Source organism: Bombina bombina, chromosome 2, assembly GCF_027579735.1.
Source record: "Bombina bombina isolate aBomBom1 chromosome 2, aBomBom1.pri, whole genome shotgun sequence".
Taxonomy (NCBI): Eukaryota; Metazoa; Chordata; class Amphibia; order Anura; family Bombinatoridae; genus Bombina; species Bombina bombina.
In genome coordinates, this window is record NC_069500.1 from 758,414,630 (window position 1) to 758,436,529 (window position 21,900).

General features: G+C 38.2%; 1 protein-coding gene across 1 annotated transcript in view; it reads right to left on the reverse strand.

Moving 5' to 3' along the window:
* The window catches only part of JAK3 (Janus kinase 3), a 362,782-nt gene that overhangs the window by 3,783 nt on the left and 337,099 nt on the right, over nt 1-21,900 (reverse strand). The gene's annotated exons all lie outside the window — the stretch shown is intronic.

The following is a 21,900-nucleotide window of genomic DNA, read 5'->3' on the forward strand; positions in this document are numbered from 1 at the left end:
GACAACGAGTATTCACGTAAACAAATTTCCTCAAATATATAAAACGAAAAATGTTGTCTGAAATGAAATTCTATTCCCTGCACATCTTTATTACTCAGAGACCCTCTAAAGGTTGCAGACACAGCTTTCAAAATACGATATGAAAGCCAACATATACAATACTTGTCCGTCCACTGAATTGTGCAATTGTTAAAAAATAATGTCAATGTTCTCCAGAAACATTACATTATCTAATTACAGTGTTTTCTGAAAGCAATTCAATTTATAAAGATGTATTCTTATTATTACAAAACTGCATTGTTTCTAAAATAATATTGTTGGTGTAGGTTTCACTAAATTGAGAAATATAGAGCTATGATAATCATAATCATATTACACTACAATAGAATTCCCTTTGAATAATGAATGGGTTATGATATCTGGTAGCCTGCAGAGACTGATTGTTAATGGGAAAACACACAAACCCTATTGTATTTGCTATTAATTCATGTTTACTTTATTGTAGTTGTCATCTCATCTTTCAAACAATGAGTAGCCTGTAAAGCTGGTTTATCCTATTACAGAGACACCAAAGCCTCATAGGAGAATGTGAAGTTAATCTAAAAGCATTTTATATAGATAGAGTAACTTTAGGACAATGATAATAAACTTTGTTAAAGGACTTTAAAGGGGCGTAAAAACGGTCACATGAAAACCTAGCAATAGATTAATTTAAAGGCACACTAAACACTAAGGGCCAGATTAGTGGAGCACTAAAAATCGATTTAATGAAAGCAATATTTGCACTTTACTGTGTAATACCAGCGCACGCTAAAGTTCACATTGCTGGAAAGCATTGCGCTCACGAGAGCACGCTTCCATAGGCTACTGGGGTAAACTCTTTCTGATGCCGTCAGAGGCAGCATCAGAACCTCAGCGCCAGCAAAGGGGGTAAGTCGCGCAGCAATGGCAGCAAATGTATATGTATATGCTGATATACATATATATATTTATTTGTTAATATGTGTATATACACATATTAACACATAAATATATATGTATATAAACATATACATATACATTTACAGGGAACATACAGTTCTCATAGACTGCAATGTAAAGTTACTTTTCAGTGCCATTTTATTTCTAACACCCCACATCCCTTCACTTTAACGCCAAAATACTGCCTAGTGCAGTAATTTTATTAAAAAATAAAGCTGATACCATCTTTATTTTTTAATAAACTAAACTAGTATTTTAGGGCCATTTAGTGCAGATTTATAAAATTAACTAGCCACTTGCAATGGCTGATTAATTTTCGCGTGCCAGCAAACGGGCAAATTTGTCCGTTTGCGGGCATGCAATAATTTAGCACTCCACTTGTAATCCTCCTAAATTTTTGGGTGCAGCAATTTTGGAACCTAGGTTACATTTCAGGTATCTGAAGGATTTTTGCTGCACGCGTGCAAACACATCAGCACTGGAATGTAATGAAAACTAAATTTCAACTGAGGTTGGCTGAGGAGCGTGCACATGTCTTGAGCACTATACAGCAGCTGTTTGCAACAATCTTATTCATAGAGGGATTAATCACAATATATCATTTGTTGATTATCACCTGGTTAACAGTTACAGATGAGCCCTTTTCGATATCGATGTGATTACAATCACATATTTTCATTGTTTATCAGAAGCACTTCTTTCATGATTCAGAGAGAGCACAGCATTTAAAAATAGAAACTTTTCAATGTATTTCTACTACCAAATGTACTTTTGGAATCCTTTATTTAAAAGCAGGTAGGGAGGCTCAGGAGCATGAATGTGTCTGAATCACTAGATGGTCAAACAATTTTGCAAGAATGGTTTAACAATGTTTTATATTTGCAAGAGCATTGGATGGAAGCACAAACTTCTTCCATACAGTGCTCCAGGTATGTGCACGCTACCTACCTAGGTATGCTTTTCCACAAAAAAATAAGCTTAATTGAGAAGTAAATTGGAAACTTTTTTAAAAAACTATATGATGTACCTAAATCATGAAAGAAAACATATGGATTTCATGTCCCTATGACAACACATTTATAAGGTCAATTTTCACTTATTGAATTCCACAGCTAAAAGAACTTAACATTTTTCAAATTAGTACCCCAAAAAGTTAGAGAATGTAACACTGGTTTTTGCCTATGGTTAAAACACACTTACGTTACCCTAACTATACTGAATGTCTTCAGGAAGCAACATCATCAATCAGATATGAAAACTACCTGCGCAATTAATTAATGTTAAAAAATTATAATTAGCATTTTTGCACTGTTAGAAATGAGCCAAATTAATAACTCAACAAATTCACTTACCCACTGTACTGAAAATGACCCTGTTAAAATCCTTAGCGACATACACACATATCTTGGGCTTTGTAGCATAAGCTATTTTGTTTATCTTGTGCATTTATTTTTTTTTTGGACTGCAAAATTGGGGCATTAATATGATGAAGATAATGTTTTGTGTAGTTTTCGGGAAGAAACCACTTTAAGGGGTAATAACGACAGAAGCCTTTTTAGATTGTGATCTCTGGAAAAACACAGCAAGATTGTGATCAACTGCAATATCACAAAAGGGTATTTCCATATTTAATTGACTTCAGTTTGTTTTTTGTTGTGTTGTACAGAATAGTATCATCTAATTAATGGCAAATTGGCTGGATTTCACTAACGCTTTATTTTATAGAAATTACTGCTTATCTTTGGGATTTTGTAATGACGCAAGGGGACACATAATTTAAACACTGGACTTTATAATGCTTATTCATAGTGTAATCTGGAAAACAATGTTTCACACTACCTGATAGTGTGACTGGACAGCTCAGCTATCCCTTCACTAAAGCTACAAAGCTGGTCGACTTCTGTCTTTATGTGTTCCAGCTAGAAGTTTAAAAGGCAGGTAAACCCAAATCTTTTCAATTATGATTCGGATAGAGCCAGAGGCGTAACTAGAATTCACAGGACCCAGGTGCAAGAATCTAAGAAGCCCCCACTCCTCCAACCCCCCCAAAAAAGTGAATTTGATACATATCTTTTTTAACATTTAAGACAGAAAAAAAAATGTTAATTAGATTACATGTCTGCAAAAGGAGGTACCCTGTGCCCACAGTCTGTGAGATGGCCTGACCCCCTATTACTGTATATAGTGACACTGTTTAACCCACCAGTACTGTATATAGTGAGTCAGTGACACAGTCTGTAATCTGCCGGTGAGATGGCTGACCTGACCCTACCCGCCCCAGTACTTTATAGAGTGACCACAGTAGTCTGTGACATAGTCTAGCCCCCCGTACTATATATAGTGGTACTGTATAGTGACACTGTTTACCCCCACCCCCCCCTTGCTATAGTTACAAGGTCTGTACTTTGCTGGTTCCACAAACATACACATACATACATGCATAAATACACACACAGTCACATACATACACACATAAACACCAATGGGTTTAACAGAAAGACTAACTCCTGTAGTCAGAGACACTAGCGAAGCAGCATGTCACACTCACATGATATCAGTGCAGGCAGTTGCAGGTCAAAGTTTTTTATTTAAAAAAAAAAATAATTGCGACCTCTGCACCCCCTGTAGTTTTGCCCCTGGATAGAGCATGCAATTTTAAGCAACTTTCTAATTTACTCCTATTATCAATTTTTCTTTGTTCTCTTGGTATCTTTATTTGAAAAAGCAGGAATGAAAGATTTAGAGCCGGCCTATTTTTGGTTCAGTACCCTGGATAGGGCTTGCTGTTCTATCTCACTAAATGTAATTGTTATACTGAATTGTGATTAGTCGATGGCCATTCAAATTTAACGAATACATCCAAACTAATTTGGATTTATTTGTTACAAATGCATTCGGATTAGAAACATAGAAACATAGATATTGACGGAAGTTAAGAGCCATAGGCCCAGAAAGTCTGCCCGATATTACCTAACAGTATAAACTTATTTATAAACTTATTTATAAACAGTATAAACTTATAAACTTAGGCCTAGATTTAGAGTTCGGCGGTAGCCGTCAAAACCAGCGTTAGAGGCTCCTAACGCTGGTTTTGGCCGCCCGCTGGTATTTGGAGTCAGTGATTAAAGGGTCTAACGCTCACTTTTCAGCCGCGACTTTTCCATACCGCAGATCCCCCTACGCCATTTGCGTAGCCTATCTTTTCAATGGGATCTTTCTAACGCCGGTATTTAGAGTCGTTTCTGCAGTGAGCGTTAGAGCTCTAACGACAAGATTCCAGCCGCCTGAAAATAGCAGGAGTTAAGAGCTTTCTGGCTAACGCCGGTTTATAAAGCTCTTAACTACTGTACCCTAAAGTACACTAACACCCATAAACTACCTATGTACCCCTAAACCGAGGTCCCCCCACATCGCCGCCACTCGATTAAAATTTTTAACCCCTAATCTGCCGACCGCCACCTACGTTATACTTATGTACCCCTAATCTGCTGCCCCTAACACCGCCGACCCCTGTATTATATCTATTAACCCCTAACTTGCCCCCCACAACGTCGCCGCAAGCTACTTAAAATAATTAACCCCTAATCTTCCGACCGCAAATCGCCGCCACCTACGTTATCCCTATGTACCCCTAATCTGCTACCCCTAACATCGCCGACCCCTATGTTATATTTATTAACCCCTAATCTGCCCCCCTCAACGTCGCCGACACCTACCTACACTTATTAACCCCTAATCTGCCGAGCGGACCTGAGCGCTACTATAATAAAGTTATTAACCCCTAATCCGCCTCACTAACCCTATCATAAATAGTATTAACCCCTAATCTGCCCTCCCTAACATCGCCGACACCTACCTTCAATTATTAACCCCTAATCTGCCGACCGGAGCTCACCGCTATTCTAATAAATGTATTAACCCCTAAAGCTAAGTCTAACCCTAACACTAACACCCCCCTAAGTTAAATATAATTTTTATCTAACGAAATAAATTAACTCTTATTAAATAAATGATTCCTATTTAAAGCTAAATACTTACCTGTAAAATAAATCCTAATATAGCTACAATATAAATTATAATTATATTATAGCTATTTTAGGATTAATATTTATTTTACAGGCAACTTTGTAATTATTTTAACCAGGTACAATAGCTATTAAATAGTTAAGAACTATTTAATAGTTACCTAGTTAAAATAATAACAAATTTACCTGTAAAATAAATCCTAACCTAAGATATAATTAAACCTAACACTACCCTATCAATAAAATAATTAAATAAACTACCTACAATTACCTACAATTAACCTAACACTACACTATCAATAAATTAATTAAACACAATTGCTACAAATAAATACAATTAAATAAACTATCTAAAGTACAAAAAATAAAAAATAACTAAGTTACAGAAAATAATAAAATATTTACAAACATAAGAAAAATATTACAACAATTTTAAACTAATTACACCTACTCTAAGCCCCCTAATAAAATAACAAAGCCCCCCAAAATAAAAAATTCCCTACCCTATTCTAAAATACAAATATTACAAGCTCTTTTACCTTACCAGCCCTGAACAGGGCCCTTTGCGGGGCATGCCCCAAGAATTTCAGCTCTTTTGCCTGTAAAAAAAAACATACAATACCCCCCCCCCAACATTACAACCCACCACCCACAAACCCCTAATCTAACCCAAACCCCCCTTAAATAAACCTAACACTAATCCCCTGAAGATCTTCCTACCTTGTCTTCACCATACCAGGTTCACCGATCCGTCCTGGCTCCAAGATCTTCATCCAACCCAAGTGGGGGTTGGCGATCCATAATCCGGTGCTCCAAAGTCTTCCTCCTATCCGGCAAGAAGAGGACATCCGGACCGGCAAACATCTTCTCCAAGCGGCATCTTCTATCTTCTTCCATCCGATGACGACCGGCTCCATCTTGAAGACCTCCAGCGCGGATCCATCCTCTTCTTCCGACGACTAGACGACGAATGACGGTTCCTTTAAGGGACGTCATCCAAGATGGCGTCCCTCGAATTTCCGATTGGCTGATAGGATTCTATCAGCCAATCGGAATTAAGGTAGGAATTTTCTGATTGGCTGATGGAATCAGCCAATCAGAATCAAGTTCAATCCGATTGGCTGATCCAATCAGCCAATCAGATTGAGCTCGCATTCTATTGGCTGTTCCAATCAGCCAATAGAATGCGAGCTCAATCTGATTGGCTGATTGGATCAGCCAATCGGATTGAACTATATTCTGATTGGCTGATTCCATCAGCCAATCAGAAAATTCCTACCTTAATTCCGATTGGCTGATAGAATCCTATCAGCCAATCGGAATTCGAGGGACGCCATCTTGGATGACGTCCCTTAAAGGAACCGTCATTCGTCGTCTAGTCGTCGGAAGAAGAGGATGGATCCGCGCTGGAGGTCTTCAAGATGGAGCCGGTCGTCATCGGATGGAAGAAGATAGAAGATGCCGCTTGGAGAAGATGTTTGCCGGTCCGGATGTCCTCTTCTTGCCGGATAGGAGGAAGACTTTGGAGCACCGGATTATGGATCGCCAACCCCCACTTGGGTTGGATGAAGATCTTGGAGCCAGGACGGATCGGTGAACCTGGTATGGTGAAGACAAGGTAGGAAGATCTTCAGGGGATTAGTGTTAGGTTTATTTAAGGGGGGTTTGGGTTAGATTAGGGGTATGTGGGTGGTGGGTTGTAATGTTGGGGGGGGGTATTGTATGTTTTTTTTTACAGGCAAAAGAGCTGAAATTCTTGGGGCATGCCCCGCAAAGGGCCCTGTTCAGGGCTGGTAAGGTAAAAGAGCTTGTAATATTTGTATTTTAGAATAGGGTAGGGAATTTTTTATTTTGGGGGGCTTTGTTATTTTATTAGGGGGCTTAGAGTAGGTGTAATTAGTTTAAAATTGTTGTAATATTTTTCTTATGTTTGTAAATATTTTATTATTTTCTGTAACTTAGTTATTTTTTATTTTTTGTACTTTAGATAGTTTATTTAATTGTATTTATTTGTAGCAATTGTGTTTAATTAATTTATTGATAGTGTAGTGTTAGGTTAATTGTAGGTAATTGTAGGTAGTTTATTTAATTATTTTATTGATAGGGTAGTGTTAGGTTTAATTATATCTTAGGTTAGGATTTATTTTACAGGTAAATTTGTTATTATTTTAACTAGGTAACTATTAAATAGTTCTTAACTATTTAATAGCTATTGTACCTGGTTAAAATAATTACAAAGTTGCCTGTAAAATAAATATTAATCCTAAAATAGCTATAATATAATTATAATTTATATTGTAGCTATATTAGGATTTATTTTACAGGTAAGTATTTAGCTTTAAATAGGAATCATTTATTTAATAAGAGTTAATTTATTTCGTTAGATAAAAATTATATTTAACTTAGGGGGGTGTTAGTGTTAGGGTTAGACTTAGCTTTAGGGGTTAATACATTTATTAGAATAGCGGTGAGCTCCGGTCGGCAGATTAGGGGTTAATAATTGAAGGTAGGTGTCGGCGATGTTAGGGAGGGCAGATTAGGGGTTAATACTATTTATGATAGGGTTAGTGAGGCGGATTAGGGGTTAATAACTTTATTATAGTAGCGCTCAGGTCCGCTCGGCAGATTAGGGGTTAATAAGTGTAGGCAGGTGTCGGCGACATTGTGGGGGGCAGATTAGGGGTTAATAAATATAACATAGGGGTCGGCGATGTTAGGGCAGCAGATTAGGGGTACATAGGGATAACGTAGGTGGCGGCGGTTTACGGAGCGGCAGATTAGGGGTTAAAAGTGTAATGCAGGGGTCAGCGATAGCGGGGGCGGCAGATTAGGGGTTAATAAGTGTAAGGTTAGGGGTGTTTAGACTCGGGGTACATGTTAGAGTGTTAGGTGCAGACGTAGGAAGTGTTTCCCCATAGGAAACAATGGGGCTGCGTTAAGAGCTGAACGCTGCTTTTTTGCAGGTGTTAGGTTTTTTTTCAGCTCAAACTGCCCCATTGTTTCCTATGGGAGAATCGTGCACGAGCACGTTTTTGATGCCGGCCGCGTCCGTAAGCAACTCTGGTATCGAGAGTTGCATTTGCGGTAAATATGCTCTACGCTCCTTTTTTGGAGCCTAACGCAGCATTTGTTTGAACTCTCGATACCAGAGTTAAATTTATGGTGCGGCCAGAAAAAAACCCGCGGAGCGTTAACAGCCCTTTTACCGCCGAACTCCAAATCTAGGCCTTAGTTTGTAGGATAGCCTTTTTACTTGTCCCCCACAGTGTTTGTTGCTACTATCTCTCGAGGAAGTTTATTCCATAAATCAATCACTCTTTCTGTAAATAAGTGCTTCCTCAAATTACTCCTGACTCTACTACCCTTTAGCTTGAGCTCATGACCCCTTGTTCTTGAATTTTCCATTTTAGGTAAAATACCCACAGCCTCAGTTTTACTAAACCCTTTAACATACTTGAAAGTTGCTATCAAATCACCTCTTTCCCTTCTCTCCTCTAAGCTATACAGATTTAGGTCATTGAGCCTATCCTGGTAAGTTTTATATTTTGGACCATGTACCATTTTGGTGACCCTCCTTTGCACAGATTCAAGTTTGTTAATATCCTTCAGAGGATATGGCCTTCAGAACTGCACACAATACTCAAGATGAGGCCTAACTAATGATCTATAAAGTGGTATAAGAACCTTACTATTTCTGCTGCAAATACCTCTACCAATACATCCAAGCATTCTGCTAGCCTTACTCACTGCATTACTACATTGTTTATAAGTTTTAAATCATCTGAAATAATAATTCCCAAGTCCTGTTCCTCATCTGTAACAGTCAGTAAAGTGTCATTGAGTCTGTAATTAGCATTTGGATTTTTCTTCTCTAAATGCATTATTTTACACTTTGCTGTGTTAAACTTTAGATCTGTCGTTTGTCCAATCCTCCAATTGTTGTATATCACTTCTCATTTTGTGTACCCCCCTGGAACATCCACTCTGTTACAAATTTTTGTATCATCTGCAAACAGACATACTTTCCCCTGTAGCCCTTTGCTGATATCACAGATAAATATGTTAAACAAAACATGCCCCAGAACTGACCCCTGAGGAACACCACTAGTAACAGCTCCCTCTGCTGAATGAACTCCATTTACTAAGACACTTTGTTTTCTGTCCTTAAGCCAGCATTCCACCCAGTTCATAATTTTTTAATCTAGACCAAGGAGATACAGTTTGTGAATTAGTTTACTGTGTGGGAGGGTGTCAAATGCTTTGATGAAATCTAGATATGCTACATCAACTGCTCCACCCTTGTCTAATACTTAGTTTAGTTTCGTTGCTAGGGTAATTTGGAAATTCAAATCAATCCGAATTTCTGAATTTTGCTAATTTGTCCGAATTTCGATTCAGAATGAAACGAATCACACATGTCTACTACTTATGCATTTGCTGATTATGCAATTGTTCAATTGATTAATGGTCCTTTTATACATATGCACTTTGCCTTTAAAACAATCATATTTAAATACTCACTGAGAAACTCATACTTTGTCAGACACATTAATGCTGACAGGCTACCAAACACTGACCACTCACTTTTGAGCACATACATAATACACAATGAATACTGACATTTTCTGTAAGGTAGGAAACAGCCACAGCCAAACAAAAAGTGACGTGCATTTGCAAGATACTGCCTGTGCATACAGTTTTTTTCTCTTGTGTGTCTGTGTGGAATGTGTCTTTGTGTTTGTCAGTGTCTTTCTGTGTTGTTTGTGTCTCTGTGTAAAAAGGTGAGTGTATTTGTGTGTGAGTGAGTGTGAGAGAGAATGTGTGTGAGTGTGTGAAAGAGATAGCTTTAGTGTCTTGCCTGTGTGTGTCTTTGTGTGTGTGAGATAGAGAGTCTGTGAGAGTGTGAATATCTATGTGCAATTTTGTGTTTATGTGCTATTATACACAATATGTACTCTGCAAAAAGAAAAAATGTTTTTGTGCACGGCGCAAGTGTGTTCAGGTTTGAACTAAAGGTGGCAACGCTATTTGGGAGGAGAAATTTAGGTTTTGCTGTGCAGAATAGTGATGTCGCGAACGAATTCAATAGGCAGGCGAACTTTAAAACCTACAAGGACTCTTTCTGGCCACAATAGTGATGGAAAAGTTGTTTCAAGGGTACTAACACCTGGACTGTTGCATGCTGGAGGGGGATCCCTGGCAAAACTCCCATGGAAAATTACATAGTTTATGCAGAGTCTGCTTTTAAGCCATAATGGGCCTAAATCAACTAACATTCCCAAAGTGGCTGTCTCAAAACATCCCGGACAGAAGATAGATTGATAGATAGGATAGATAGATATACATAGATTGATAGTTAGATAGAATCGATAGAAGAGAAATAGATAGATTTGTTAGATATATAATTACCCTAATAAAGTCTAATAATTAAACATGCGTTCTTGGACCCAACTAGCTTGTGTTAATTAGTACTTTTCTTAGCACTTTAATCCCTGTTCCCCCCGCCCTATCGGGGGTGTTCTATATGGCCTGCCTGATTACCCTGAAAAAATATAATAATAAGACATGCGGTCTGGTACCTATTTTAACTAGGTTATGTTTTAAGTACTACCATTCTTAGCACTTTAATCTCTGTAACTCCCCCTATTTGGTGAGGTCTATACGGCCTGGATGATTACCCATACAAAATATAATAATAAGACATCTGCTCTTGGTCTGCGACCCATGGTAACTATGTTGTGTTAATTAGTAATGTCCTTCGCATTTTAATAGCTGTTACTCATACTCACCCTATCGGTGGAGGTCTATATGACCTGCATGATTACTCTTACAAAATATAATAACCAAACATATGCTCTGGGACCCATGGTAAGTAGGTTGTGTTAAGTAGTACTGTTCTTTGCAGTTTAATACCTGTTACAACACCAAATGGTGGCAGGTCTATCTGGCCTTCATGATTAGCTGCACCCAAACCCAAAAAAAAGCCGAGTGGTCTTAGACTAACACCCATGGCTAACTCGGTTGTTTCAATTAGTACTATTCTTAGCACTTTCATCCCTGTTACGGGTGGTCTACATGGCCATCATGATTAGCCAAACAAAATACTACAATCCAACCTTTGCTCAGTCTTCATAGGCCCTTCATTGGCTGTATTTTGATAGTACAGTTCTTATTATTTTTATAGCTGATACAACACTGAATGGTGGCAGCTCTATATGGCCTGCAAGATTAGCCGCACCCAATACAAAAATAAATCCAAGCGGTCTTGGATTAACACCCATGGCTAACTCTGTTGTTTCAAGTAGTACTATTCTTAGCACTTTCATCTCATCATCCCTGTTACTTCCAGGACCCTCGGTGGTGGTCTACATGGCCATCATGATTAGCCTAACCAAAAACTACAATCCAACCTTGGCTCAGTCTTCCTAAGGCCCTTCATTGGCTGTATTTTGGTAGTACTGTTCTTATTAGTTTAATAGCTGATACGACACCGAATGGTGGCAGCTCTATATGGCCTGCATGAATAGCCGCACCCAAAGCCAAAAAAAAGCCAAGCGGTTTTGCACAAACACCCATGGCTAACTCTGTTGTTTCAAGTTCTACTATTCTTAGCTCTTTCATCTCATCCCTGTTACTTTCAGGACTCTCAGTGGTGGTGGTCTACATGGCCATCATGATTACCCTCACCAAAAATATAACAACAATACGTGCGTGCAGGGAACCATGGTAAGGTTACTTCCTTTCGCAAAATCGAGTATAACAGTTGCAGGCAGAGGTTCTGACCCTGCATTATGGCTGCACCTCTCCCTAAAAGAGGCATGCGTTACAGAGTCTGTGGGCATGTATGCAAAGAGCTGGCCTTTTAAGGATTAAGATCAACAATCAAATATTTTTTAATTTTAATTAGTAACTATACTGTGACAACAATTAGGATTGGTGTAAATAGTTGTCAAGACAGCCTGGCACAAAAGGCTGGCAGGCAGGAGGTAAATGCAATTCAAGGACACTAGGAGACTGAATACTGACAGTCAAAACAGTGATGATTGACAATTTTTGCAATACTGTTAAAAGAAATAGGATTGCTGGCAATAATTGGCTAGGTGGGCCTGGCACACAGAAGGCTGCAAGGCAGGAGGAAAGTGCAATTCACTGGCACCAGCAAACTGAGGATTCGCCACAAATATTACCCAAAATTTTAATTTTTAATTACTAAGAATACTGTGACAACAAATATGATTGGTGTAAATATTTTTCAAGTAGGCCTGGCACACAGGCTTGGAAGGCAGGAGAAAAGTGCAATTCTAGGGCACGAGCAAACTGAGGATTAAGATCAACAATAAAGAATTTTGTAATTTTAATTAGTAACTATACTGTGACAACAATTAGGATTGGTGTAAATAGTTGGCAAGACGGCCTGGCACAAAAGGCTGGCAGGCAAGAGGTAAATGCAATTCAAGGACACTAGGAGACTGAATACTGACAGTCAAAACAGTGATGAATGAAAATTTTTGCAATGTTAAAAGAAATATGATTGCTGGCAATAATTGGCTAGGTGGGCCTTGCACACAGCAGGCTGCAAGGCAGGAGGAAAGTGCAATTCACTGGCACCAGCAAACTGAGGATTCCCAACAAATATTAACCAAAATTTTAATTTTTAATTACTAAGAATACGGTGACAACAAATATGATTGGTGTAAATATTTTTCATGTAGGCCTCGCACACAGGCTTGGAAGGCAGTAGAAAAGTGCAATTGTAGGGCACGAGCAAACTGAGGATTAAGATCAACAATCAAATATTTTTTAATTTTAATTAGTAACTATACTGTGACAATTAGGATTGGTGTAAATAGTTGGCAAGACAGCCTGGCACAAAAGGCTGGCAGGCAGGAGGTAAATGCAATTCAAGGACACTAGGAGACTGAATACTGACAGTCAAAACAGTGATGATTGACAATTTTTGCAATACTGTTAAAAGAAATAGGATTGCTGGCAATAATTGGCTAGGTGGGCCTGGCACACAGCAGGCTGCAAGGCAGGAGGAAAGTGCAATTCACTGGCACCAGCAAACTGAGGATTCGCCACAAATATTACCCAAAATGTTAATTTTTAATTACTAAGAATACTGTGACAACAAATATGATTGGTGTAAATATTTTTCAAGTAGGCCTGACACACAGGCTTGGAAGGCAGGAGAAAATTGCAATTCTAGGGCACGAGCAAACTGAGGATTAAGATCAACAATCAAGAATTTTGTAATTTTAATTAGTAACTATACTGTGACAACAATTAGGATTGGTGTAAATAGTTGGCAAGACGGCCTGGCACAAAAGGCTGGCAGGCAAGAGGTAAATGCAATTCAAGGACACTAGGAGACTGAATACTGACAGTCAAAACAGTGATGAATGAAAATTTTTGCAATACTGTTAAAAGAAATATGATTGCTGGCAATAATTGGCTAGGTGGGCCTGGCACACAGCAGGCTGCAAGGCAGGAGGAAAGTGCAATTCACTGGCACCAGCAAACTGAGGATTCCCAACAAATATTAACCAAAATTTTAATTTTTAATTACTAAGAATACTGTGACAACAAATATAATTGGTGTAAATATTTTTCAAGTAGGCCTGGCACACAGGCTTGGAAGGCAGTAGAAAAGTGCAATTGTAGGGCACGAGCAAACTGAGGATTATGATCAACAATCAAATATTTTTTAATTTTAATTAGTAACTATACTGTGACAACAATTAGGATTGGTGTAAATAGTTGGCAAGACAGCCTGGCACAAAAGGCTGGCAGGCAGGAGGTAAATGCAATTCAAGGACACTAGGAGACTGAATACTGACAGTCAAAACAGTGATGATTGACAATTTTTGCAATACTGTTAAAAGAAATAGGATTGCTGGCAATAATTGGCTAGGTGGGCCTGGCACACAGCAGGCTGCAAGGCAGGAGGAAAGTGCAAATCACTGGCACCAGCAAACTGAGGATTCGCCACAAATATTACCCAAAATTTTAATTTTTAATTACTAAGAATACTGTGACAACAAATATGATTGGTGTAAATATTTTTCAAGTAGGCCTGGCACACAGGCTTGGAAGGCAGTAGAAAAGTGCAATTCTAGGGAACGAGCAAACTGAGGATTAAGATCAACAATCAAGAATTTTTTAATTTTAATTAGTAACTATACTGTGACAACAATTAGGATTGGTGTAATTAGTTGGCAAGACGGCCTGGCACAAAAGGCTGGCAGGCAGGAGGTAAATGCAATTCAAGGACACTAGGAGACTGAATACTTACAGTCTAAACAGTGTTGATTGACAATTTTTGCAATACTGTTAAAAGAAATAGGATTGCTGGCAATAATTGGCTAGGTGGGCCTGGCACACAGCAGGCTGCAAGGCAGGAGGAAAGTGCAATTCACTGGCACCAGCAAACTGAGGATTCGCCACAAATATTACCCAAAATTTTAATTTTTAATTAATAAGAATACTGTGACAACAAATATGATTGGTGTAAATATTTTTCAAGTAGGCCTGGCACACAGGCTTGGAAGGCAGTAGAAAAGTGCAATTCTAGGGCACGAGCAAACTGAGGATTAAGATCAACAATCAAGAATTTTTTAATTTTATTTAGTAACTATACTGTAACAACAATTAGGATTGGTGTAAATAGTTGGCAAGACGGCCTGGCACAAAAGGCTGGCAGGCAAGAGGTAGATGCAATTCAAGGACACTAGGAGACTGATTACTGACAGTCAAAACAGTGATGATTGACCATTTTGGCAATACTTTTAAAAGAAATAGGATTGCTGGCAATAATTGGCTAGGTGGGCCTGGCACACAGCAGGCTGCAAGGCAGGAGAAAAGTGCAATTCACTGGCACCAGCAAACTGAGGATTCGCCACAAATATTTACCCAAAATTTTAATTTTTAATTAATAAGAATACTGTGACAACAAATATGATTGGTGTAAATATTTTTCAAGTAGTCCTGGCACACAGGCTTGGAAGGCAGTAGAAAAGTGCAATTCTAGGGCACGAGCAAACTGAGGATTAAGATCAACAATCAAATATTTTTTAATTTTAATTAGTAACTATACTGTGACAACAATTAGGATTGGTGTAAATAGTTGGCAAGACAGCCTGGCACAAAAGGCTGGCAGGCAGGAGGTAAATGCAATTCAAGGACACTAGGAGACTGAATATTTGCAGTCCAAAATTTTTTTTTATATACTGTTACAAGAATTATGATTGGTGCCACTAATTGGCTAGTTGGGCCTGGCACACAGGCTGGCAGATATGAGTCGTGGATGGTAGGTAGGGCAGCAATTTAAAACAGTATGCTGTGTAAGTGACAAAAACACAGGCCTGATAGAAAATTAAGTTAGATTACACTAGCAAAATATTTGAAAATTTTAGATTTTAATATTAAAATAATGTTAAGAAGTGCAATGCACATATGAGTGGTCGCACTGGCTGGCTGCTACGTAGGGCAGCAATTAACAACAGTATGCTTTGTAAGTCAGATAGACAGTTAGACACAGGCCTGATAGAAAATAAAATTAGATTACACTAGCATAATGATTTAAAGACTTTTTTTTGGCAATTTAAAGAAAAAGGTTAAGCACATAAATATGAGTCGTGGCTGTCTAGCCTTGGAAGGGCAGCTATTAAAAACAGTAGGCTCTGTAAGTCAGATACACACACGCCTGATAGAAAATACTATTAGATTACACTAGAAAAATGATTTAAATTATTTTTTTTGGGGGGGGGGGAATTAAAAAAAGGTTAAACACATATGAGTCGTGGCTCATAGACTAGGGAGGGCAGCAAGTAAACACAGTAGGCTCTGTATGTCAGCAAAACACACAGGCCTGATAGAAAATTATATTAGATTACACTATCAAACAAATTTAAAAATTTATTTTTTTAAATTTAAATTAAGGTGAAGAAGATATGAGTGCTGGGTGGATGCCTGGCACAGACCAATTAACCAAAAGACTGAAAAAAAATGAGGTATATTAATGCTGAGTGAGCCTGACAGACACAGGCCTGATAGTAAATGTAATTAGATTACACTAGCAAAATATTTATTTTGATTTTTTTTTAAATTTAAAATAATGTTATAAACGGATATTAACACTGGTGGCTGCTGGCTGGCACAGAGCAATGAACCAGAGTATATGCTGTGTGACACAGGCCTGATAGAAAATGAAAAAAAATTACACTAGCAAAATAATTAAATTTTTTGATTAGTTAAATTTAAACTAATGTTGTTAGGGAGATATCAGTGGTGGCAGTAATCACAGCAGCATATGCCTTGAGCCTTAAACACAAGCCTGAAAGCCAGGCAAATACAAATAAAATAAAAAACGGAAAAAAAAACGGCACGAAATATAGCCCTAAAAAGGGCTTTTTGGGGTGCTGTGCTTGCAGCAGAGATGAGTGGAGTCCTTCTGGACTGTAAATACACTAGCCTAGCTATGTTTTTCCTATTAATGTCAGGAGCAAAAACACAACACGTCCTCTCATTAAGAAAGCAAGGTCGTTATGAGTCTAAAATGGTGTATTCCGAGTAGCTGGGAGGGTCTGTGAGGGAGTGTCTGATGTTGATTGGCTCTAATATGCCAGACGGCTGTGACATAAAGGGTCAAAGTTTCCTCAATGATGACACATAGGGGCGAATCGAACATCGCCATGTGTTCGCCCACAAACGCGAACGCGAACAAGCTATGTTCGCTGTGAACCGTTCGCGGGCGAACAGTTCGGGACATCACTAGTGCAGAACAGAAGAATGAGAATAAAACTAAATTTATTCTTACCTGATAAATGAAATTTCTTCCACAATTCTTGCACTTGTAAATTAAATCACCTGGCCACCAGCAGGAGGCAAAGACACCCCACCAGAGCCCTCATATATCCCTCCTACTGATAGTTATATTATAGCTAGGTTTTAATTTCACAGGTAAGTTTGTATTTATTTTAACTAGGTAGACTAGTTAGTAAATAGTTATTAACTATTTACTAACTACCTAGTTAAAATAAATACAAACTTACCTATGAAATAAAAGTAAAACCTAAGCTGCCTTACACTAAAACCTAACATTACAAAAATAAATAAACCTACCATTACAAAAAATAAAAAAACATAATTTATGTAAGAACTTACCTGATAAATTCATTTCTTTCATATTAGCAAGAGTCCATGAGCTAGTGACGTATGGGATATACATTCCTACCAGGAGGGGCAAAGTTTCCCAAACCTTAAAATGCCTATAAATACACCCCTCACCACACCCACAATTCAGTTTAACGAATAGCCAAGAAGTGGGGTGATAAGAAATAAGTGCGAAAGCATATAAAATAAGGAATTGGAATAATTGTGCTTTATACAAAAAAATCAAAACCACCACAAAAAAGGGCGGGCCTCATGGACTCTTGCTAATATGAAAGAAATGAATTTATCAGGTAAGTTCTTACATAAATTATGTTTTCTTTCATGTAATTAGCAAGAGTCCATGAGCTAGTGACGTATGGGATAATGATTACCCAAGATGTGGATCTTTCCACACAAGAGTCACTAGAGAGGGAGGGATAAAATAAAGACAGCCAATTCCTGCTGAAAATAATCCACACCCAGAATAAAATTTTAATGAAAAAACATAAGCAGAAGATTCAAACTGAAACCACTGCCTGAAGTACGTTTCTACCAAAAACTGCTTCAGAAGAAGAAAACACATCAAAATGGTAGAATTTAGTAAAAGTATGCAAAGAGGACCAAGTTGCTGTTTTGCAAATCTGATCAACCGAAGCTTCATTCTTAAACGCCCAGGAAGTAGAAACTAACCTAGTAGAATGAGCTGTAATCCTTTGAGGCGGAGTGTTACCCGACTCAACATAGGCATGATGAAATAAAGATTTCAACCAAGATGCCAAAGAAATGGCAGAAGCTTTCTAGTCTTTTCTAGAACCGGAAAAGATGACAAATAGACTAGAAGTCTTTCGGAAAGACTTAATAACTTCAACATAATATTACAAAGCTCTAACAGCATCCAAAGAATGCAATGATTTCTCCTTAGAATTCATAGGATTAGGACATAATGAAGGAACCACAATTTCTCTACTAATGTTGTTAGAATTCACAACCTTAGGTAAAAAATTCAAAAGAAGTTCGCAGCACCGCCTTATCCTGATGCAAAAATCAGAAAAGGAGACTCACAAAAAAGAGTAGATAATTCAGAGACTCTTCTGGCAGAAGAGATGGCCAAAAGAAACAAAACTTTCCAAGAAAGTAATATAACGACCAAAGAATGCATGGGTTCAAAAGGAGGAACTTGAAGAGCCCCCAGAACCAAATTCAAACTCCAAGGAGGAGAAATTGACTTAATGACAGGTTTTATACGAACCAAAGCTTGTACAAAACAATGAATATCAGGAAGATTAGCAATCCTTCTGTGAAAAAGAACAGAAAGAGCAGAGATTTGTCTTTCAAGAAACTTGCGGACAAACCTTTATCTAAACCATCCTGAAGAAATATAAGTCTTCCAGACTCTATAATATATCTCTCTAGATACAGATTTACGAGCCTGTCACATAGTATCAATCACAGAGTCAGAGAAACCTCTTTGACCAAGAATCAAGCGTTCAAACTCCACACCTTAAAATTAAGGTTTTGAGATCCTGATGGAAAAAAGAACCTTGAGACAGAAAGACTGGTCTTGACGGAAGAGTCCACAGCTGGCAAGAGGCCATCCGGACAAGATCCGCATACCAAAACCTGTGAGGCCATGCTGGAGCTACCAGCAGGACAAACGAGCATTCCTTTAGAATATTGGAGAATACCCTTGGAAGAAGAACTAGAGGCGGAAAGATATAGGCAGGATGACACTTGTAAGGAAGAGATAATGCATCCACTGCCTCCGCCCGAGGATCCCTGGATCCGGACAGATACCAGGGAAGTTTCTTGTTTAAATGAGAAGCCATCAGATCTATTTCTGGGAGTTCCCACATTTGAACAATCTGAGGAAATACCTCTGGGTGAAGACCATTCGCTCAGGTGCAACGTTTGGCGACTGAGATAATCCGCTTTCCAATTGTCCAAACCTGGGATATGAACCGCAGAGATTAGACAGGAGCTGGATTCCGCCCAAACCAAAATTTGAGATACTTCTTTCATAGCCAGAGGACTGTGAGTCCCTCCTTGATGATTGATGTATGCCACAGTTGTGACATTGTCTATCTGAAAACAAATGAACAACTCTCTCTTCAGAAGAGGCCAAGACTGAAGAGCTCTGAAATTGCACGGAGTTCCAAAATATTGATCGGAAATCTCACCTCCTGAGATTCCCAAACCCCTTGTGCCGTCAGATACCCCCACACAGCTCCCCAACCTGTAAGACTTGCATCTGTTGAGATTATAGTCCAGGTTGGAAGAACAAAGAAGCCCCCTGAACTAAACGATGGTGATCTGTCCACCATGTCAGAGAGTGTCGTATAATCGGTTTAAAGATATTAATTGAGATATCTTTGAGTAATCCCTGCACCATTGGTTCAGCATACAGAGCTGAAGAGGTCGCATGTGAAAACGAGCAAAGGAGATCGCATCTGATGCGGCAGTCCTAAGACCTAAAATTTCCATGCATAAGGCTACCAAAGGGAATGATTGTGACTGAAGGTTTTGACAAGCTGAAATCAATGTTAAACTTCTCTTGTCTGACAAGGACAGAGTCATAGACACTGAATCTATTCTAGAAACCTAAAAAGGTTACCCTTGTCTGAGGAATCAATGAACTGATTGGTAAATTGATCCTCCAACCATGAACTTGAAGAAACAACACAAGTCGATTCGTATGAGATTCTTCGAAAATGAGAAGACTGAGCAAGTACCCAGATATCGTCCAAAAGGAAATACCAAAACCCTGTTCTCTGATTACAGAAAGAAGGGCACCGAGAACCTTTGAAAAAAATTCTTGGAACTGAGGCTAGGCCAAACGGTAGAGCCACAAAACTGGTAATGCTTGTCTAAAAAGAGAATCTCAGACACTAAAAGTGATCTGGATGAATCGGAATATGCAGATACACATCCTGTAAATCTATTGTAGACATATAATGCCCTTGCTAAACAAAAGGCAGGACAGTCCTACAGTAACCATCTTGAATGTTGGTATCCTTACATAATGATTCAATATTGATAGATCCGGAACTGGTCTGAAGGAATTGACCTTCTTTGGTACAATGAAGAGATAAAATAAAACCCCAGCCCTTGTTCCAGAACTGGAACTGGCATAATTACTCCAGCCAACTCTAGATCTGAAACACATTTCAGAAATGCTGAGCCTTTGCTGTGTTAACTGGGACACGGGAAAGAAAAAAATCTCTTAGCAGGAGGCCTTAACTGAAGCCAATTCTGTACCTTTCTGAAACAATGTTCTGAAACCAGAAATTGAGAACGGAACTGATCAAAATTTCTTTGAAGAAAACGTAATCTGCCCCATACCAGCTGAGCTGGAATAAGGTCCGCACCTTCATGGGTACTTAGGAGCTGGCTATAGGTTTTCTATAAGGCTTGGATATATTCCAAACTGGAAATAGTTTCCAAACTGATACCGCTCCTGAGGATGAAGGATCAGGCTTTTGTTCCTTATTGTGAGGAAAGGAACGAAAATGATTATTAGACCTAAATTTACCTTAGATTTTTTTATCCTTTGGTAAAAAAGTTCCCTTCCTTCCAGAAACAGTTGAAATAATAATTTATTACCCTGGAAAGAAAAGGAAAGCAAAGTTGACTTAGAAGACATATCAGCATTCCAAGTTTAATCCATAAAGCTTTTCTAGCTAAAATAGCTAGAGACATATACCTGACATCAACTCTAATGATATCAAAAGATGGTATCACCAATAAAATTATTAGCATGTTATAGAATAATAATAATGCTATAAAATTATGATCTGTTACTTGTTGCGCTAAAGCTTCTAACCAAAAAGTTGAAGCTGCAGCAACATCCGCTAAAAATATAGCAGGTCTAAGAAGATTACCTGAACATAAGTAAGCTTTTCTTAGAAAGGATTCAATTTTCCTATCTAAAGGATCCTTAAATGAATTACTATCTGCCGTAGGAATAGTAGCACATTTAGCAGGAGTAGAGACAGCCCCATAACCTTAGGGATTTTGTCCCAAAAAAACTCTAATCTGTCAGATGGCACAGGATATAATTGCTTAAACGTTTAGAAGGAGTAAAAGAATTACCCAAATTATTCCATTCCCTGGAAATTACTTCAGAAATAGCATCAGGGAGATTAAACACTTCTGGAATAACTACAGGAGATTTAAAAACCTTATTTAAACGTTTAGATTTAGTATCAAGAGGACCAGAATCCTCTATTTCTAATGCAATTAATACTTCTTTAAATAAAGAACGAATAAATTCCATCTTGAACAAATACAAAGATTTATCAGCATCAACCTCTGAGACAGAAACCTCTGAACCAGAAGAACCATTATCAGTATCAGAATGATGATGTTCATTTAAAAATTCAACTGAAAAAAGAGAAGTTTTAAAAGACTTTTATGTAAACTAGAAGGAGAAATAACAGACATAGCCTTCTTAATGGATTTAAAAAATAAAATCTCTTATGTTTATCAGAAACACTCTGAAAATTAGATGTTGACGGAACAGCAACAGGTAATGTAACAGTACTAAAGGAAATTTTATCTGCATTAATAAGTTTGTCATGACATGCAATACAAACAACAGGTGGAGAAACAGATACCAAAAATTATAGCAGATACACTTAGCTTGGTAGCTCCAGCACTAGACAGCGATTTTCCTGTAGTATCTTCTGACTCAGATGCAACGTGAGACATCTTGCAATATGTAAGAGAAAAAACAACATATAAA